The sequence below is a fragment of the Aedes albopictus genome, chromosome 2 (assembly GCF_035046485.1).
Source record: "Aedes albopictus strain Foshan chromosome 2, AalbF5, whole genome shotgun sequence".
NCBI lineage: Eukaryota > Metazoa > Arthropoda > Insecta > Diptera > Culicidae > Aedes > Aedes albopictus.
The window spans coordinates 143,086,485-143,104,080 of NC_085137.1; the positions used below are offsets into that span (position 1 = coordinate 143,086,485).

Below are 17,596 nucleotides of genomic sequence, written 5' to 3' on the forward strand. Positions count from 1 at the left end.
CATATCTAAATTCAATCACCTACAGCTCATTTAAGAAGCCGAACCTAAGAATATGGTATATGAAAAACTTGTGCGCCTAAACCAGTTCTGCAAGAAAGTCACGGAAAAACCGCTATTTTTCGAATATTTATAGTAAATGTCACGGACTACCTTTGAAAAATGCCAAATGATATTCACCGTGAATATCATTGGGATTTTTCGAAGGTAGTCCGTGACATTTACCTTAAATATTCAAAAAATAACGGTTTTTACGTGACTTTCTTGCAGAACTGGTCTAGTCGCACCAGTTTTTCATATACCATATTCTCAGGTATTCGGCTTCTTAAATGAGCTGTAGGTGATTGAATTTAGATATGACGAAATGAATTTTTCAGCACTGGACACAGTGTTAAATGAGAGCTTTCAGAATTATCCCCCACTGCCAATGGTTATTTTGCATATATATATATCGTGCACTGAGAGGAAATTACGTTTAAATTTCACTGGAAAATGTTAAGTAACCGTTCGAGAATAAATTTTTCAGTAGACTTACATAAACTAAGTGAAACCCGCTTAAAAACTGAAACTCCAAAGAAAAGTTATTGGAAATTTCGCACTGTATCCCATTATAAATTGCATATGGTTTTCAAGTGGATTTTACTGCAGTTCAAAGTATGCAAAATAGAAGCGTGTAGTTGTCACCCATCACTAACGAACCATGCATGAATGTGATGATGGCAATATATTCTGTGAATTCAGATGTTCCCTCTGTTTAAGGAAACCATTTGGTGGTCTCCGATGGCAAGGAGGCGAACCAAATTTTTGAATTTCCTTTTTCTAGTATAAGATAATTAATTATAATAGCAAATACACTAAACAAAATATTTTAAATTTATATGATTTATAGATGAAAAAAAATCTCATAAATTTTATTGGATTTTTTTAGTACAATATTTTTACTAACTAATAATTTAAGTTTCACATGTTAAGTTAGATGGAAAAAATCTACTTAAGATTTGCAGTAGAATTTAAGTGAATTTTTCACTCAGTGTGTGGTGCGGTAGTCATAAAGTTATTTTATACACAAGGAAGTTGAGGAAATTTCCATTATGAAACGTTTTTGGACCAACCGGGAATCGAACCCGCCACCCTCAGCATGGTTTTGATGATTGTCCGTGCGCTTCCCACATCGACTATATGGGCCTAAAGACTTCTTCTTCTTCTTTATGGCTCGACGTTCGTATTGGAACTTGGCTTGCCTCTCTTCAACTTAGTGTTTTTAGAGCATTTCTGCAGTTATTAATTGAAGAGCTGCCTTTGCCTCCCATTGCATGAATTTGTATATTGTGAGGCAAGTACAATGACACACTATGCCCAGGGAGTCGAGAAAATTTTCCCGACCGAAACGGGAATCCAACCCGCCGTCTCCGGATTGGCGATCCATAACCTTAACCACTAAGCTAACTGGAGACTCCTAAAGACCAAGACTATTCTTCTTAATTTCCTCTTAACAATTTACTTCTTCTTTCCGGCATCTCTGGGATTCCTCCAGGTTTACTAGTTGGAATGGCTCCAGGAATATATGATGATAATTATGTTATGTTATAATTTCATGTTTGGATTGCTTCAGGAATTGCTGTCGGCATTCTTCCAGGGACTTATCCATTAGAAACCCTTAAGGAATTCATGGTGGGATTGCTCCTGAAATTCTTGCTGCGATTCCTTCAAGAATTTCTGCTTTATGTCTTGTAGGAATTTTTCTTGTGTTTCTCCAAATATTCCGCCTAAAATTCTTCCGGGGACTCTATAACAATTCAAATGTTTCCCTATAAAATTTTTCCAGGCATTCCTCCTGTGATTCTTCCAGAAGCTTTTTTTGGGATTCCTCCAGGAAATAATTGCAGGTATATCAGCAGGACTTTTTTCATAAATTTCTACATGAACTAATACAGCTATATATCCAGGGGTTTCTCTAAGTATTTCTCCAATAATTCCTCCTAGAGTTACTACGTGGATTCATCAAGGAATTTCTCTAGTGATTTTCCTAGGGATTCTTTCAAGACATCCAGTAGGGATTTATCCATATATCTGCCTCGATTTTTTTCAGTAATTTCTACGGGAGTTCCTCCAAGATTTTTTTCTGAAAAAAAATCTTTAAGAACCGTTTCAGATATTTCCCTAACAATTGTTCATGTATGCTCCCTGTAATAGCCCCAGCGATTCCTTCAAGAACTCCTACTGGGATTCATGAGAAATTCTTGCTGGTATTCCCGCAGGACTTTGTTCAGTAATTTCTACAGGAACTCCTCTAGTGATGTATTCACAGATTTCTGTAGATACTTCTGCAATAGTTCCTTTATGATCTACTCCGTGCATTAATCTATGAATAAATCTACGGATGGCAAAAAATCCAAATGGAGGAGAACGTGCCTCTGGAGCCGACTACTGATGAATAAATCTAGGAATTTTCCTAGGGATTTTTTCAGTAGTTCCTCTTCCTCAGGGATGGGTTTCCTCTTCCTCAGGGATGATTCTAGGAATTTGCCTTCAATTTTGTCAAAGAGGAGCTTCTCTAGAGATTTCACTAGTATTCCCTATACTACATTTCCTAATTGGGAATCCTCTATATAGATTTCCCGGGTGTTCCTCTTGGGGGTTTTCCAGGGTTACCTTTTGGTATTCTTATACGTAAATCTGGTATTGCTTCAGAAATTATTTTAAAAATTCTGGTTGGAGATTCTCCTGAAATTAATTAATCCATTTCTGCTGTGATTCCTCCTTGAAATGCTACAGATATTCCCCAGTGCTTTTTTCAGCAACTCCTCCATGGATTGCTTAAGGAATTTCATCTGATATCTTAACAAAGTGTTCTTCAAATATTGCAGTAGGAATTCCTTCAATGATTTTTCAGGAATTGCTTCAGGATTCTTTCAGAAAATACTTTTTTTTGCAGAAACTACTTACGGAATTCCTTCAGGAATGCCTTGAGAATTACATCCCGTAATTCCTCGGGAAGTTTCTCCAGGAATTCCCCTGAGAATTTCTTCAAAGATTTCTTAGAGTTTTGCCCTGGAAATTGGAGTGGAAAGGCAGCAGAAACGTAGCCAATTTGGGCAGTATGAGTTATGACATACTTGTCAATCATATGTTGGTTCATTTTCATTCGTAGACAGCTAAAACTAGAAGTTACAACTTCAGCTGCGCTAACCAGTTCCACTTCCGCTGCCATCAACTATCTTCTGTAGACCACAATTGCTAGTGAGAAAGAATGTTCTTCAGCCAGTTTGCTTCACAAGTCATCCGACCAATGAGGAACTGCGATCGCAGTTGGTTCAATTTTTCTTTGATCCCTTTGCGTGTTCGCTCGTAGTTGTATCTGGCGATGATGGCTGATCATATTTTCCATTTTTTTCGTACAAACTCAATCTGTGATTTTTTTTATTAAATATTTTACATTGATTAATTTATTTCATCACTCATTTTTAAGTTTTGTGCTAACGTAAGAACTAACTGACGCGACATTCAGAAGACGTGACGCGAGACAAGAGATAACACTTATCGTTCTTAAAAACGTCAAAGGGCTTACACTCAAACCTCCATTTAGGTCGAACCCATTTAGGTAAAATCTATTTAGGTCCCTCCATCTAGGTAACGTTACCTAAATCTCGACCTTAGTGGAATCTGATTGTGGTCAGAGCAGTTGGAGTGTTTTAGATTAGTGATAAGGTTGGTTTAAGGGAATTAAGTTGCAAGTGGAGTTAAGGGAAGTTCAGGGTGTACTCAGGGGGGAGTAATTAGGGGGGATTCGGTTGGTTGGGACTGTTTAAGGTTTCCTAAGAACTTTCTTCAGCATAAGTAATCGAATCTACATGCATAACTGTGTTTGGAATGAATGAATAAAAGTCATGCTTACACAGCCTCGTGCAACTGTGTTCTGACAAGTGGTAAGTTCAATGTTTAAGAATCGCTAAGAGCTCCCTTGAGTATAGGTCATCGGATCTACAATCGTAAACAGTCTCGAACGTCTTGAATCTCTTCTGAAACCACCTGAAACGTTAGAAACGCTTTAAAGCGCCGCTAACATCTCCCTGAAGCTTACTTAAGAGCTGTGATCCAAAATGTATTTTCAGAAGCCGTAGGCCCTCTTGAAACCCCTCAAAATCCCCTGTAACACCCATAAGACCCTCCGAAACCCACGAAAACGCCTGCATAACGCCTCTGTAACCCGTTAAAAATCCTCTGAAGCTTCCTAAAACGCCCTCGAAATCCCCCTAAAACCCCCTCGGACACCATGCAACGCACCTGAGACCCCCACAACGCACCGAAAACGCCTTGGTAACACGTTCGAAACTCGTCAAAAATTCTCTGAAGCTTCCTGAAATGCCCTCGAAATCCCCTTAAGGTTGACATTATCATTGACATTATCATTGACATTGACATTCGTCATTGACATTATCGTCATCATTGAAATTTCGAAAGCAGTTTTCTCTTTCAAAACATAAAAATTTTTAATGAAAATGTATTCACTACATTCCATTCTCTATCTGGAATACAGTGAATACAAATTCATGACGACCATTTGTGTTTTAAACAAGAAAACTGCTTTTGAAATTTCAATGATGACGATAATATCAATGACGAATCCTTCAACCTTAAAACCCCCTCGGACAATGATTTTATTGCCCTTTTCTGGCTATACCAGTCGGCTAGTATGTCTGAAATAGACGTAAAAACTTGAAGTATTTTTAGGCAAAGTACGTTTAATTGGCAAATTGAGAGATAAATTTGTGAAAAAATTACCACTTGTTTTGGTGGGATTCGAACCCACGACTCCGTTATCGCTAGTCCGGCGCTTTAACCAACTAAGCTACAGAACAAGTTACAACTCTGCAGAATAGAAAGTCAAACTGGATTCGAAGCACCATCCTAAACCGGGTCCGCAGAGGGCAATAAAATCATTGTCATACATGAGTTGCGTTCTCTCTAGCGCAGTTGGACGGCCGTGCGTCCGTCCGCGTTGAGCGCTCAACGCATACTGAGTTTGCACCGATCATATGATTGGTGACGAAGTATGTGTCAGTCGAGCTTCAATATCAACATTCTAAAAACAATACGCGCACACTTGTTGTTCGTAGGCCGCGAGAGTGCGGGAGATTGGCATCTAAGAGCCGAAAGAGAGATAAAGTCGTGAAAGACGGACCCGGTTTAGGGTGGTGCTTCGAATCCAGTTTGACTTTCTGTTCTGCAGAGTTGTAACTTGTTCTGTAGCTTAGTTGGTTAAAGCGCCGGACTAGCGAAAACGGAGTCGTGGGTTCGAATCCCACCAAAACAAGTGGTAAGTTTTTCACAAATTTATCTCTCAATTTGCCAATTAAACGTACTTTGCCTAAAAATACTTCAAGTTTTTACGTCTACCCCCTCGGACCTGAGACCCTCAGAAACCTTCGAAAACGCCTCTGAAATTCGCCAAAAATTCTCTGAAGCTTTCTGAAATGCCGTAGAAATCGGACCCCATGTAACGCACCTGAGACCCTCAGAAACCCCCAAAAATGCTTACGTAACGCCTGAGCAACGCCTCTGAAACTCGCCAAAAATCATCTGAAGCTTTCTGAAATGCCCTCGAAATCCCCCCTCCCTCCCGGTGCAACGCCTCTGACACCTCTCCCCGCCTCCTGAAACTTCCATGAAATCCCTCTGAAACCTCGCATGGCCCCCCTTAAATCTCCAAGTCACTCGCCTTTCTTAAACTTGTTTTCAATCTTCAAATCCATTCAGGTAAAAACTCTATTTAGGCAGTCCCGACTCGTTACCTAAATGGAGGTTTTGGTGTAGAATTCAACTTTTCTGTCGACCGGTTTCGGGCGCGATGTTGCCCATCTTCGGGACAATGTCCAACTGGTTACGTGTTGTCGTAAAATGTTCGTACTCGTCCAGAGAAGAAAATCTATTTGATGTTGTTATGAAGAGACACGATGCGATGGGGGGATCATCTTCGTTCATCAATGGTGCCTTAGGGTGAATATAGAACGAAGCACAAATCTGAGGAACCAAATATCGCACCGAGCTGAAAAGTTTATCGATTGGTCACACGCTGGTGGTGACCAATCGATCAACTTTTCAGTTTAGTGCGATACTTGGTTCTTCAGATTTGTGCTTTTGAAAATTCAAGGTGTGCCTTCGTTCTATATTCACCTTAGACGGGCTTGGTGGTCAAGCGGCTATCGCTTCTGATTCGTATGCAGAAGGTCATGAGTTCAATCCCGGGCCGAAAGGGACGTATCTTTCTATCCACTTTCTCTCTCTCTCTCTCTTCTCTACATATATGTACAACTCATGTATATTCATATGTTCATAGCCATCGCTAGAACCAGAAACGAATTGCAAAAATTCGTTTCCCTTTCTTCCAACTTCCACAGCACAGTGCATATAACGCCTACAAGTTATGCAACCAAAGCGAACTGTGCCGCTTGTCCTTCATAGTAATCACCACACAATCTATCACCTTATCCCCTATCCATCGATCGCATCATCGACCCAACGGTGACTCCCAGATCTCCCATTCTTTTCGTCTAATGAATACCCCAGTCCGTGCTGGTTGTGGGGATGCAGAGGTGATCTCGGTCTTTAGTAGCAACAACCAGCATACTCTAACATTCCTTTCCCTTCCCAACTGACTATTAGGACGTGGCCGGCGCCATTATTGATCAAAAATGTATGAGCTGCTTAAATTGCACTTTGAGAATAAGTGGAGTGTCCCAGCCCTTATTCATTTGGATCTCAGTGCAATTGGTACTAGCTCAGATCAATAACGGAGGAGCAACCATTGACATGTTTAGTCAGATTTGATCGTTCATGATGATCGTTGATCGTGCCTTAGTATTGGTGATGAGCATCGACTCCCATACGTTGAGGTGCAAAGCCTTTCTTGCTGGTTTGATCACCTTCGCATTTTCCAGCTTATATTGAGGTTGGATTAAAAAAAAATCTCGGATACAATCAATGTCCGCACATACCGCAGTGCGAATGGAGATTCGCTGTATGCAATATGCATGCGCTAAAAACTTTCGATGGTTATTACCACGCGTTGAAGTCGAACGCCGCTGGTAAACATCGAGCGGCTGCGGAACTTAGAAGTGCCTCAAGACTATGCGCAGCAGTTAACAGTGGCCCTACCAACGCAACGGAAGAACAGCTTGGCGCAGCTACACTTGAAGATGACTGGAGGAACATCCGATCCGCCATAGGTACTGCCTCGGATGCAGCACTAGGCTGGTACGCCGGCGAATTTGAACAGTTCTAGACCAACATGTGAAAGGGCGGAACAACTATAGCACTCCTCCACTTCTTCCGTCTCTTCTAGGCTTATTTCAATTTATTTCTGCAAACTTACTCCGTTAGCAGTTAGAACGGAGTCTGCTCTACCTGTTACGAGTCCCCAGCCAACATGAAGTCGTTTATAATGCAGAAAAAAAACTCCATTATGGGCTCGAAACATGGACTCTATGTGCGGAGCATCAACGCGCCCTTGAAGTTTTCGAACGGAAGGTGTTACGTACCATCTACGGCGGAGTACAGATGGAAGACGGGACTTGGAGAAGGCAAATGAACCACGAGCTGCATTAGCTGCTGAGAGAACCAACCATCCTCCACACCGCAAAATGTGGATGCTACGGTGGGCGGGTCACGTCATCAGGATGTCGGATAGCAATCTGATTGAAATGGTTGTCGAGAGCAATTCGACCGGTACAAAAAGATATGGTGTGAAGCGAGCTAAGTGGGTTAATCAAGTGGAGGACGATCTGCGGACCCTACGCAGAGTGCGGAACTGGAGACAAGCAACCATGGACCGAGTGGAATGGAGGCGGCTACTATGTACAGCAGAGGCCACCCCGGCCTTAGCCTGACCGGTAAGGTAAGTACGGTTAGCGGACCCTTCGCACTAGAGTGTGGGACTGGAGACACACAGCCATGGACTGAGTCGAATGGAGATGATTCCTTCGCACAACAAAGGACACTCAGGCCTTAGTCTGATCGGTAAGGTTAATGATCTACCCAGCATAGATTTAGAGAAAAATCGATTTTCGCTCGCATTAAATTCAATCAACTGTCAACTGAATTGATAATATCAATATCTGTGGCCCAATCTTACCAACCTCACCCCATCTTACGATGCCAACGCCAAACGACCTTCACAAGTGGAGGGCATTTCCTTTTCGCAAACCTTGTTTACGCAGGGGCCCACGGTCGGTTGAAATCATCATTAGCAGGCTGTTTTTAACGAGTTCCACCTTCTGGTTTCTCCCATTTATCTCCGGTGGATCATCAAATCCCCACCGGCGGCGCTGCGCTGACGTGTGGACGACGACGGATGGACGGACGTCCGCCGGTGGTATTCAAGACACGTTTCACCGAGTGACCGACACTCGCATACTCAGATATGGCCTGCTGCCTCGTGTGCTTGTGGCCAAGACGCGGATGAGTCGGCGCAATCTGGGTTCTAGAATCGCCTTCCAAATGACCGCCTTTGAGAGCGCGGTTGTGGCTCTTCCTTCCCGCAATGCAATTGGCGGTGTGAGCAATATTCTTTTATTTTAATTTATTGCGCACCTCGCTGCTGATGAGTAGGTACCTTCCATAGCCTATCATTGGGTCAATCGCGAGAATATCTGTGCCAACGCCAAGTTATTCAACGCTCGGCAAAGTTTACCTCGGCCGGTCGTATTCTTATTATCGATTCACGGCGCGTAATCCAAAGCACGCAGACACGTTTCTCCTGTCGCCAGCCATTTGATAGTTGCAAACAGTTGAGACTAGAATGGTACTGAGCCAACTGGATGATTGGTGTTTTGTTCAATTATTTGTAAACAACACAGCAGTTAATTGGAGAATGTTGCTGGGTTGGACTGGAGGAGGATAAATGTACGCAGTTCAATGGAACAGTAGATGTTCGTCATGGTCAAGTTCAATTTGTGAAAGTTAAGGTCTGGACGGTTAGCACGTCAGTGAACCATGAATATATGAATTATTCATAACTATGGCAACTGTGTTTTTTTTTACTTTCATCGAAGCTATACTTATTCATGTAGATCGAATATAAGACATCATTTCACTCAACTACAATATCTTCTTATTTCTGAACAGTTGGGTCTCATACTTCGCCCTTCAACCTGCTTGACGCCAAATTCTCCGTTGTTTCCCAAGTAATTTGGATGATTTTTACAAGGTGCTTGGCATAAGTCACAAAAAATAATGGAATCGAGACAGCTGAGATACTAACTGGGCTGACGCCAACGCCGAACGATGTATCGGCGGCGCGCCATACGCCGCTGTTTGTTACACTGCCGAATTTCATTTTCCTAAAGTTGAGATAAAAGATTCACACAATCACTATCATAAGAGTTTGACTGCAATAAATGACTTTCTCTGTTGTGGAAAATCGGAGGAAAAATGCCGCGTTTTCTCATCGATTTGGGGCACAAAATCATTGGGCACTTGGACGGATATGTATCGGCGACGCGAGCTCGTTCCATATTATACACATAATTATCAGTATGATACATTAAACTTAAGCACTTTTAACCTTCACGTACCCGACGCCCGACAACTTATTTTCAAAATGCTGGCATTTCGTAAATTTTCATCCGATTTTTGTTTGAAGTCGCCCAATCGATCATAAATTGGTGCTAGTTTATTATACTCAACTGGCCAAGCAACATCCGGAACCATTCCGGGGATATTCCGGATTGTGCTGGGGTCAAGGAATTGCCAAAATGGCTAAAAGTGATTATTTCGTGTATTATTGTGTTTGACATGTGTAATAGTTGAATCAAACTAAAAATATTTTTTTTGCAATTATGTGGCATAAGATTAGACTTTTCAACTGCCGAAAGTGTGCAAAAAGGCCTATTTTTCTTCACTAGCTCAATAATGCCGAAAAGTACGCCCAAGTAACAAAATTAATTTTATAATGCTTTTGAAGTATTCTTCAACACCTGTTCTTTAAAACCATGCATAAACCAAATTGCTCTGCAACACGACATCAACTCAACCATAAACCCGCCATAAGACCAAAGAGGCCCATCCTAAGATGCTCTTGGAGAGTTGTTTTTAAATTTCTCTTAAAACTTGTTGTACTTCCCAAGTTGTCCTCAAGGCGAATTGCTCTCTCCTTGTAGAATTCTTCAAGTGCACGATAAAACGATAATAAATTTGTCAGTGTTGTTGCTGATGCAGCTTTTATGTCGACAGAAAAGTTTGGTGAATTAAATTGAAATTAAAAACACAATGAAAATGACACATTATTGTAATCGGGATTAATTTATTACACAAATTGGAAATATTTCCGTGGTGTAACAAGGATGCCAAATGCCAAGCGAAATTCATCGTACAGTGAGGATTCGCTCGTTGGGTCACGACTGCGCCCCGATTAGCGAATCGTGTTCGTTCGTTGGGGCAACTGACAACTGATCAAAATGCTCTAGACACACGCAAGTGACGAGAAATACGTCACGAAACACTCACATACTTGCGCAAACGGTCTGTATACAGGAGCTGCGATGCGACGACGGTCAGACGTCAAACTCGTTTTGACATCGATTTTGACATTGACAGTGCTTTTAAGTTGGGTTTTGCCCCAGCTAGCGAACATCCAACCATCGAGACAGCCTATCTAACGAGCCGCCAACGAACGAATCGGGACTGTATATATGTTGCAAGATACTTCCAAAAATTGCAACGCGCTTCCATTATAACGCACTAATAAAATATTTAAAAATATTATTCCTGGTCATGCGAACATTGCTCATGAGTTTTCTCAACATGGCTTCCATTGAAATCTAGGCCGGTGGTCGGTCCATCATCGATGGTTTTAATCAATATCACCATAAGATCGTCTTAAGTTTCTTTCAACTCATGCCAGAGCTAAAAGCATAACTCAAGAATACTAGGATTTATAACGTTCTCAATGCAGCCTGGTTGGCCTCCATCCAGAACGCCTTAAATTTATTTTATCTTATGCAAGGGTAATTACTCAAGAGTACTCAGATTTATAACGTTCTTGATATAGGTTTATGCAAACTCCGCCAAGAACGTCATAAAACATGTACGCCAAATTGTAAACAAACAATAAATTATCGCACCGCAGTGGATTTTGTGAATCTCGTCCGATGAATTTATTTATCAGCCCGGTACCGTTGCCAACCAGGCAGACCTTTTTCGATAACCGGCCTTGATGCGGTGCAGTGCCTCATTCCTCCGGTCAGCACTTCCAACAGGTAAGTAGTTGTTGATTTTGAAGATCGATGATTGGAACCCCGATTGCACGGGAAACGACGTCCTGGATGACCAAACCCACCTCATTTCGGATGCTGCAACCGGAGGAACTTGGTACTGCACCGCGTCGCGGTTGGGTTTCCGGGTAGGTGTTCTTGATTGGCAGCAATAATGGAACGATGAGAATCAAAATCTGATGCTTGAGTTTTTTCTTGTATTTTTCATGTACCAAACTGAGAGAACAGTTACTCTTGATCAAGAACATATGATTGAAGATAACTACAAGAACCTTATAAAACTGAAAATAAGTTCAACAGTTCTTGTTGTGTTTATGGTTTTATGAACTGAACCTCAAGTATTCTTGAAGCAGGGCTGGAATTCTCATCAAAGTGTAAAAACGCAGTGAGCCACTGGCTGCGCGCATTCAATACAAACGAATGTGCTGCGTACGGATGCTCATTCTCACGGCTCTTTTGCTCTTTGAGGCGCACTGCGTTTTGGCGCAGTGCGTAATGTATCTGTTTCACGCAAAGAGTAAAGGACACATGATACTCGCATGCTCATTGCGCTGCTCATTGCGCAGTTGGTATGACAAAAATCACAGATAAACGAACGTAACACTGACGAAAATGTCTTCCTATATATCTCAGGATCCTGATAACTTACAGAGTTGGTGTTTTCGGCATAATTATTAGGCTGGTCAAGGACCTACTGGTAATGGGTAGTTTGATTCGGAATTCTTCCGTTAGGCGGCGCTAGTGATCGAACAAATTTTATATTTCATATATCTTAGGACTCTGATCACTAAGAAAGATGGTGTCTTCGGCATTGTTGTTTGGTAGGTCAAGGGCTTACAGTTCATGGACAATTTGTTTCGAAATTTTGCCACTAGGCGGCGCAATTTACACATTTGCAAGATCATGCAAATTATTGATTTTTTTCATTGAGTATTCAACATGCTATAATTTTGTTTTCTTTGATCATATTCAAGTCAAGTCAAGTGTTTTACAAAGACCAATATGTTAGCCGTAAATGTGCAAAATTTCATTTCATTCGGTTCACTAAATCCTGAGATATAGCAGTTTAATGAAAAATACTCAAATATGAATCATTTAACTAGAATCGCTCTAACTTCATGTAAAGTTATTCAATCAAGCCCAAATTTGTACCATTTAGAGCTAACTAGTTGTGGAATACGCGATAAAAATTTGAGAATTTTTGGTGCACTCTATAAAAAGTTACTGCTTGCTGAATATTTTTTTAAATAATTAAAGTTGCATGCTTCTACTCATTTTCGACTAGCGCCACCTAGTAGTAGAATATTGAAATAATTTACCAATCAACGGAAAGGCCTTAACCAACCAAACAACATTGCCGAAGACACCATGTTTCTAAGTGATCAGAGTCCTGAGATATATGGAATATAAAATGTGCTTGATCGCTATCGCCACCTAGTGGAGATATTTATAATCAAACGGCCTATCACTAGCAAGACCTTGACTATTCTAACAACTTTGTCAAACACACTAACTATCTAAGTAATCATGGTGCTGAGATATACGGTATGAAATTTTCACAAGTATCACATCTTGTTGTCTGTGATTTCTGTTATGTCAGAGACAAACAGACGTATTACTGACGAGTGTTTTATACCAAATATCTCATGATCGTGATAATTTCGAGAGTTGATGTCTTCGGGAAAAATATTTGTCTGGTTAAGAATTTACCAATTATGATTCGTTTGAATAAAAATTCCTCCACTAGGCGGCGCTACAGAGCAAACAAAATTTATATTATATATATTTCAGGATTCTGATCACTTACAAAGATGGTGTCTTCGGCAATGTTGTTTGGTTGGTTAAGGCCTTTCAGTTGATTGGTAAATTGTTTCAATATTCTGCTAGTAGGTGGCGCTAGTTATCAATTAGAGGAAGCATGCAACTTTCATTAATTATTGCAAAAATATTCAGCAAGCTGCAACTTTTTATAGAGTGCACCAAAAATTCTCAAATTTTTACCGCTTATTGCACAACTAGTTAGCTCTAAATAGTACAAATTTGGGCTTGATTGGATAATTTTACATGAAGTTAGAGCGATTCTAGTTAAATGATTCATATTTGAGTGTTTTTCATTAAACCGCTATATCTCAGAATTTATTAAACCGAATGAAATGAAATTTTGCACATTTACGGCTAACATATTGGTCTTTGTAAAACATTTGACTTGACTGAATATGTTCAAAGTAAACAAAATTACAGCATGTTGAATACTCAATGAAAAAAATCAATCATTTGCATGATCTTGCAAATGTGTAACTAGCACCGCCTAGTGGCGGAGTTTCGAAACTAGTGGTCCATTTACTTTGAGCCCTTGACTTACCAAACAACATTGCCGAAGACACCAACTTTCTATGTGATCAGAGTCCTGAGATATATAAAATATAAAATTTGTTTGACCTCTAGCACCATCTGGTGGTGGAATACTGAATCAAACGATCCATAACCTTTAGGCCCTTGATCAGCCTAACAACTTTACCGAAAACATCAATTCTCAAAGTAATCAGGATCTTGACAAATATAGAAAGCAAATTTCGTCAGTGTTACGTCTGTTTGTCTCTGATTTCACTTCGTTTCGCCTCACTCATTGTAAATTTACTTTCACACTCTTTCTCAGTGAGCAGAACAAATAACGCAGTGTGTAATGGCAAACTGCTCTCTGCGTGTGAGTTTGCTCACTGCGTTCTTTTTATTTCTCATTGCGTAGCCACCTGCTCTTTGCGCTTTGCGTTTTGAAACTGCGCATTGCGCGCAGTGAGTGAGGAAATGCCAGCCCTGGGAGGTGTTTTTAAAACCACATATTGACGAAGAATAGTTGTGCTCAGCTGAGACTCCGATAAGATCAACTAGAATATGCAATGTTCAGATAAAACTATCATAAAAACAAATAAAACCAAATAGAATTAAAATTGTTACTGGGGTACTTTTCAACACACTTAAGAGTGCCGAAAAGTACTGCTTTCGGCATTTTTGCATAGGTACACTTTTCACGATTTTTCTGAAACACTATTGTTCTTCTCATTGCAAAACTCGATTTTTTTTTCAGCGCTCGTCGTATTTATCCAACTCAGTAATCCTCGTTGGATAAACGTACGACTCGTGCTGAAAAAAACCTCATTTTGCAACTTGTTGCATAAATAACTATTTTGATTCAAATATATGATACATAAATCACATCACTTACCAAAGTAAATCATGGAAAAAAAACCTATACTTTTGTACAAACTACCACTGCCACTGCTTCGTTAGAAAGACGAACCAGCCAAGGACTGAAAGTGTCTATAATAAAGATAAATCAATCAATTAAATCAACTGCTTCGTTTGCGGTATGAACACCTGGAAGCCTTTTGATTGGACGGAATTTCCAACGAAGATTCCTGGCCCGGATTTCGCATCCCTATCTTCCTCTTCATTTGCGGGATATGGTACCTTTGTGCCAAACACGCGTAGTCCAAAAAAGTTCAGTTTCTTTCCACAGAAATCTTCTTCAGGAGTTACTGTTATTCCCTTGGTTGGTGATCGATTGACCGAGAAAACCGCCGTCGCAAAGGCTTCGGGCCAAAAACGTTTTTGCAAATTGGCATCGAGCAGCAAGCATCGCGCCTTTTCAACCACTGTCCGGCTTATCCGGGACAATAATTCTTGGGATTCAGGCAATTTCGAGATTTCCCGAATCCCAGGATTTAATTTCCCGATGTTCTCGGGATTCCCGGAATGGATGATGTTATGCCCATTACTATCGGTAAATTTCAATGAAAATTCTCGATAGAGCCTTTAAAACGACGAGTTTTTTGTTAACAAACCATCCTGTCGAAGACTGTAACCAACAAGTTAAAGAGAATGTTTCTTTACTCGATAATCATTAAACCTTTCGTGGACATGTGTTGTATTGTTATGCAGATCAGCAAGACATGAGTTTATTCACATCGTTTTTATAAGCTCAATCTAGAAATATATCAAACAATATATATTTCAAAAAAACATTAGGAAAAGTTCATTAAGTTCCATAAGTCAAAGCCTACGCTTTCATAAACTTGAATGCTCTACGCTTTCAAAATCTGAACTTGATTTTCAAATCGAGAAAACCAAATAATTTTGTTAGTTATTACTGCATCGTCAGACTATGCATTATATATCATGATTAAGCAATACAAATTAATTGATTAGTTTTAACGTTTGTTTTGTTCTATGAAGCAGAGTGAATTCTAAATGAATTTTACATAAAATCAACAAGCTGCTTAGAAAAAATGAACATGTTATTTCATGTTAAAGCCTTCAAGTTTTTCAGGATTGTTGAGATCAGCATTCATATTGGCCAACCAACACCATATAATCTACTGCCAGCGCATTGAAATCTAGTTTAGGGTCACTATAATTTCTCGGATGTCTGAGGCTAACAAGCTGTTTTTATATGTGACTAAGGTAATTTAACAGCTGACAAATGGAGATAAAATAAAAAATATCCCAATTTCATCAAAAATCTCTACAAAATTCTTTTACAAAAATCCCGGGATTCCCTGGGATATACTTACTACTTTCATTCCTGGGCACCCAGGCTGGTGCAGAGGGCCGAATTGAAAGATTTCCATCCTGGGCGATTGTCAGCCATCGCCTTGACCTGTGGCCAGGTAAAATTTTTGACGACTTGCTTGATTTCGTTGTTGAGGCTGCGCCGCCATGAGCCTCTGGGCAGGCCCGTACACCGACGCTCCATACACTAGGCGCCCCTCCGCCTTTTGCCGAAATTGGGTAAAATCCCTCCCTTGGCACCATCTTTCACTCGCCGCAACACTTCGGTCATCAATCAGTACTTCATCGGATCGACTCCAGTAGCGCGTGTTCAGTCTATTAACGATCTCGGAGTTTTAATCGACTCGAAAGTCCAGTTCAACGAGCACATTTCTACAGTTATTGGCAAAGCGTGGTCAGCGTTAGGTTTTATTCACCGACATGCTTCGGATTTCACTGACGTCTACGCACTGAAAACACTGTTCTGCGTACTAGTTCGGAGCATTTTGGAGTATGCTGCACCAGTTTGGACACCGTTCCATTTAACGCAAACGTTAAGGATTGAGCGTCTACAACGTAGATTCTTGCGATTTGCGTTGCGGCAGCTTCCATGGTCGGATCCAACTAACCTTCCAAGTTATCCAGACCGTTGCCAGCTCATTAATTTAGAATCTTTGGCGGCGAGGAGAAACGATTGTTCGTCTTTGATCTCCTCAATGGTAACATCGATTGTTCTACACTTCTTGGTGAAATTCCCTTAAATGTTCCACCGTAGCTCAACGCTTTTTGCAATCCCGCTCCATAGAACCAACTATGGTCAAAATAGTCCTTTTTGTGCGTGTTTGAAAGCTTTTAATGTAGTTAGTGCAGATTTCGATTTTGAGTTTAAGAATAGAATTAGGAACCTAGTTTTATCAAACAATCTGTGCCTCCATGACGAAGATATTGAACAAATAAATCACTTCTGTGCACGGGCCTGCCTCTGGGTTTGCCTCTGCTGCGATATCCTGCTGGGTTCCAATCGAACGCTTGCTTGCAGATTTCGTTTCCGCCCTTGCGTAGAGTGTGGCCGACCCACCTCCACTTTCGCTCCCGAATTTTTGTCGCTATCGGCTTTTGATGACATCGACGATGAAGCTCCACGTTGGAGATCCAAATGTGAGGCCACCATGCACGAATTATATACCGCAGGCATCAATTGATGAAGACCTGCAGCAGTTTAGTGTTCTCCACTGATACACACCAGGTTTCACCAGCAGCACAGATTACACGTTCGAGTTGAAAATTCGGATTTTGGTGCGTAGACTAATCTGATTGTTTTTCCATACATTTCTTAAACTCGCAAAAGCAACCCTCGCCTTCTTGAATCGTGCAACTATGTCGATCTTGGTGCCGCCATCGACCGTTATTTGGCTACCAAGATTTTGGAAGCTTTCAATATTGTCCACTGATTGCCCAGCTACCGTAAAGCTGGAAGGGTTGACCGTGTTTACATCCAACGATTTGGTCTTGTTGACGTTGATGGTAAGACCTGCCGCTGAGAAGCAGCTTGAGAGATCATCGAGCTTGCTCTGCATATCAGAGCGCCGTTGAGCTAGGAGAGCAACGTAATCAGCCAGTTCGAAGACATTTAGGTGCTCCATGGTAATGGGCTGCCACAGCAATCCACGATTTGGTTCACGGCCAATCGCACCTACCAGGATCTTGTCGATTACGATGAGGAACAGTAGCGGTGATAGGATACATCTTTGCCTCACTCCAGCAATGACCCGGATGGGATT

The 17,596-nt window shown here is 41.0% G+C and overlaps 1 protein-coding gene across 7 annotated transcripts in view; it reads left to right on the forward strand.

Moving 5' to 3' along the window:
* Positions 1 to 17,596, forward strand: part of LOC109398535 (uncharacterized) — an 81,828-nt gene that overhangs the window by 32,795 nt on the left and 31,437 nt on the right. The window lies entirely within an intron of this gene.